This window comes from Helianthus annuus, chromosome 17 (assembly GCF_002127325.2).
Source record: "Helianthus annuus cultivar XRQ/B chromosome 17, HanXRQr2.0-SUNRISE, whole genome shotgun sequence".
In the NCBI taxonomy this organism is placed as follows: Eukaryota; Viridiplantae; Streptophyta; class Magnoliopsida; order Asterales; family Asteraceae; genus Helianthus; species Helianthus annuus.
In genome coordinates, this window is record NC_035449.2 from 95,550,150 (window position 1) to 95,554,579 (window position 4,430).

A 4,430-nucleotide genomic window follows, 5' to 3' on the forward strand; every position below is an offset into this window, starting at 1 on the left:
ACCAAGAGTGAGTAAGGTTTGATTCGATTTGATGACTAGCTACCTCGATGTTAAATATATATATATATATACTTGTGTGACGTGACCAAAAGGAGTTAAGGTAGTATAAATTTCGAGGACGAAATTTCTTTAACGGGGGGAGAATGTGACAACCCTCACTAAACCAGGTTTCCGTACGACTTAATTAATAATTGATTATTGTGTTTACTTGAATTTATGGATAGACTGCTACTTGAATGCTGATACATATACTTACTTACATCATACTTTACTTGCTGTCACTCCATGTTTTGCTTACAGCACCTTAGTGACAACCTTGATGCACCAAAAGCACAGTAGCACAATGAACGGATAACCTATTGAACGTGCTGTTATAATCAGCATCAGGCAGACACTGCCTCTAAGGCCTGTATGAGCCAAAAATGTTTTACTACACTAGTAGTGAGTGTAGGGATACAAGGCTTGTAGAACCGCGTCTCTAGGAATAAGTTACAATGACTGGATGTGCCTAAAACGTACACAAAGCACAAAACTCGGCACTTTAATAAGCAATTCAGCTTTTAGCTAACTAATAAAGTGCCAAAACATGAGAAAAATATTATTAGACACTTTCCAAAGTGTCGGGAATAAGTTGTGTCACTAAAAATAATAATAACGACACTTTAAAGCTTTGTTAAACGCTTTAACGGATTACTATCCAACCGAACCACCGGACTATACCCGGGACATAAAAATATTGCCATTAACATTGTTTATCTTTTTCCGAGCCAGTTAGGGTCCCTGGATACCCTAACAGCCGCTATAAGGCATATCACACTAAGTAACCGAGTTAACCTTCACTTAACTTAACTAACCTAACTATTTAGTTGGAATGGAACTAGATACCCCCCCCCCAACCGAATTCGGTCACCATGTGACCATCCCCTTGTCCTATTTTTTATTATTAAATTCACCTTTGCCTAATATCTTGGAGACATAGGAACCTTTGGTTAATACTCTTGAAATAGCCTATAAGATCCAAGCTTAACCCTCCATATCATTCACCACATTTCACCCAACAAGAACACTCCCTCTCTCTCTCAAGAACTCACGGCCAAGCACCCCTCTTTCAACCCTCCATCATTCGATTTCCATCATCACATTCCAAGCTCATTCTAGTGTCGAGGATCCCGCATAAGAAGGCTTGGTGCACTCGGAGCTTGAAGGACCTCATTCGCTAGCTTTTATCCTCTCATTTTGCGCTTAGATTCTTCCCTAGCCCCGAGCTAGTGGTATGTTACTTAAATCACCTTCTCGAGCTATTTTGAAGTGGTTAATATGATGTGTAACGGTTAAAACTCGAAATCATACAAGATGATGCTTTAAAGTCTTCTAAAAACACAAGTAATGATGGTTAAAAGCTTATAAGTTGTGTAAAAGTTGTAGTAATTAAATTGTGTGGTTATTTGGACCCGATCTATGTTGTGGTAGCTCAGATCATCGTTTAACCCGGGTTGGTCATGATCATGGATCATGACATAAGGTTGTTTTGAATGAAACAAGGGTTAAAAGGTGAAACTCTACCACACACAATCATGAACTTGTGTAAAAGCGTTTTACTTGTGAAATAGTATTTAAAACTAGCAGATCTACGTATCTGCAAGTGGTATTTTCAAAGAACCACCTATCAAAGAAATCATGTTTTCTAAAAACGGATCTTACACTTACAAGTATGATTTTTAGAACACACAAGTGTGTAAGCACTTGTGTAGCACAAAAGTTCGACAAAATAACAATATTGTAAAAGATGACCGGAAGTTGTGAAGACGGAAATTCTTTAAAAGTAAGGTTTTTACGAAACCGGACTAACTTATATAAAGATCCGCTAAAAGTAATGAGATTTACCTCGTATTTTGAGTAAATCACAAGTTCATGAAATTTATGCGATTTACATAATTGTTAACTAGTTTGTTGTGTCGGAAATTGTTTTGATTGAATAAAGAAGTTGTTAAATTGGTTTGTAAAAGAAAATGATACGCTTGAAAGCGTGGCCACCTCCAGTTACAGAGGAAACTCTGGCGAAATTTTTCCAAAAACCTAACACTTAGAATTATTTTCACTATAAGTGTTAGAAATACGTTTTGACATGTTTTCAAAATATAAGTTTCGCCACGACTTTATTTACAAAATATCGGAAGTGGGATTTCACAAAATAAAACTTAGTAAATATATATTTAATATATATATTTTTCATAAATCACTTGATGCGAGTTTATGACTATTTTGTGAAAATACCTAAATATTATTTTTTTAGAATAAAAATAATATTATCGAACGTTATTGAATCCAAAATAATACGAACGCCTTCACAATAAATATATAAGTTACACCGGTAATTATTATTACCATTCGATTGTTAAAACGTAACTTACGCAATTTACGGAAATATTTATGAACGCGTATTTTGTCAACGTATTATTTTTGGGGAAAATTATGTGAAATGAAAATATAATATTTTTGAGAAAACTATTTATATTTTGGAATTAGAAACAAATATATATTAAGTAAGACTTAATAATATATTTCGAACGCACATGTATTAAATCCCCCATCCTTGGGAAGGAGAATGATTACCAAGTATATACGAAAAGTAAACACGAAATAGTTGTCTAACTATTTCCCAAAAACTTAAACCATAAAGCTAAGGCACGGCCGTCCGTCTAATAGAATTAGTACATGTAGGTCGTTGCTCAGCTGCTTGATTTGGAGTATACTTGGTAGAGACGCACCGCTGTGAGTTCATGTCCCCCTTTTTCTCTTAACTGTTTTCAGTTTTCTAAACTGCGGGGGTGAAATACATGTTACTATATTTACGAATATTTCTTATATGGTATGGTTAGCGTAAGGAGGGTTGTTATTTAGATCATGTGAACTGGGTAGGCGGAAACTTGAGGTCATTAATCCTCAGGGTAGGACCGAGGGGCAGGAGCGATAGATCTATTTGGGTGTAGCGAGCCCAGTCCCAGGCCCAGCATAACGGACCTCGGGATGACTTTGTACCCAGTGCATAAGTCTGCTAGGTTTGAGCCTTCCTACTTGCATTTCACACATATCAATGGCCTTGCAAACCATTGGTGATCTTTTTTTCCTTATTTGCTACATACCAGGATTTTATACTTACAAAGGTTTTTACTTACTCACTACACATGAACTTGCTCAACAATTTTTGTTGATTTTTCCAACTTACATGTATTTCAGGTAATTAAGAATCTGGCATGGTATGATACGTTTTCACGCTGCGTATGAGAAATAAGGTCATCCAAGTTTAGGGGTCGTGGCTCTTGCCTGGACGAGCCACCGCTCTTAAACTACGTCTGCTTTATATTTGTGATTCTGAACAATGTTTTATGTATTAGGTTGTAATTTCCGTTGCATGTGTCGGTACTTTAAAACAATGTTGTGGTACTTCTATTTTGAAACTTAATCAATGGATGATCTTGCATGGTTTTACTTTCATATAGCTTTGTTATGATTAAGCTATGGTATTAAGAAGTCACACCAAATTAACCACGCTTCCGCAAAGCCAGGGTGTGACACCAAGTCGGCTGGAATTGGTTCAAATTTGTATTCACAGCTATTGACTTAGCTTGTGAGCTCAGAGAACCTTGGATTCAGCTGAGTTCGAAGTCAGAATGATTTTTTAAAATGGTTTTGAAATATCTACTTCACTTTCATCTTGGTCCTCAACTGATTTGAGAGTTTATTTCAGTTGCCATTGCAGATCTGATAAACCAAGTGAAGATTCGTGAAGAATATTGTAAAAAGTTTAAAAACAGATGAAAAGTAGAAGAATATGGAAGAAATCAGTTGTTTAGTGAGTGTAAACTCACTTAGGAGCAACTGAGACAAATCTAAGAGAATGGCCGAAGTTAGCTTGAGAGAGAATTTCGAAAGAGTGAAGATTTGGAATGAAGGAATGAACTGATATTTATAGGCTGAGGTGACAATTTGGCACGAGTGGGCCTTTTCGGACAACTGGGCCGCCCTTTCGTGCGAGAGGGCCAGGCCCATAAGCCCAAAATCCAATTTTACTTGGTTTTGCTTGTTTTAAACATTTTAAGCGTATAAGTGCAATGTATAAATGTTGTGCATGAATAAATGAATCTATAAACGTATTTTACAAGTATAATAAGTATGAATTTGCATGTAAATGGTACTAGGCATGTATCTATCACGAATAATTCACAAGTATTTACGAATAATGAGTAACACAAGCATATAAAAGATAGAATTTTCATTATGATTCAAGTCTCGGATTACAACGTTTGAAATGAAATACGATTACACGAGAATACAATTTTCCACAAATGGAAAGTATAAACAAATTTGATATACAAGGAAATTTCGTCCCGAAATTTAGGAAGATGCAACGAATAGATGTAGATACTTAG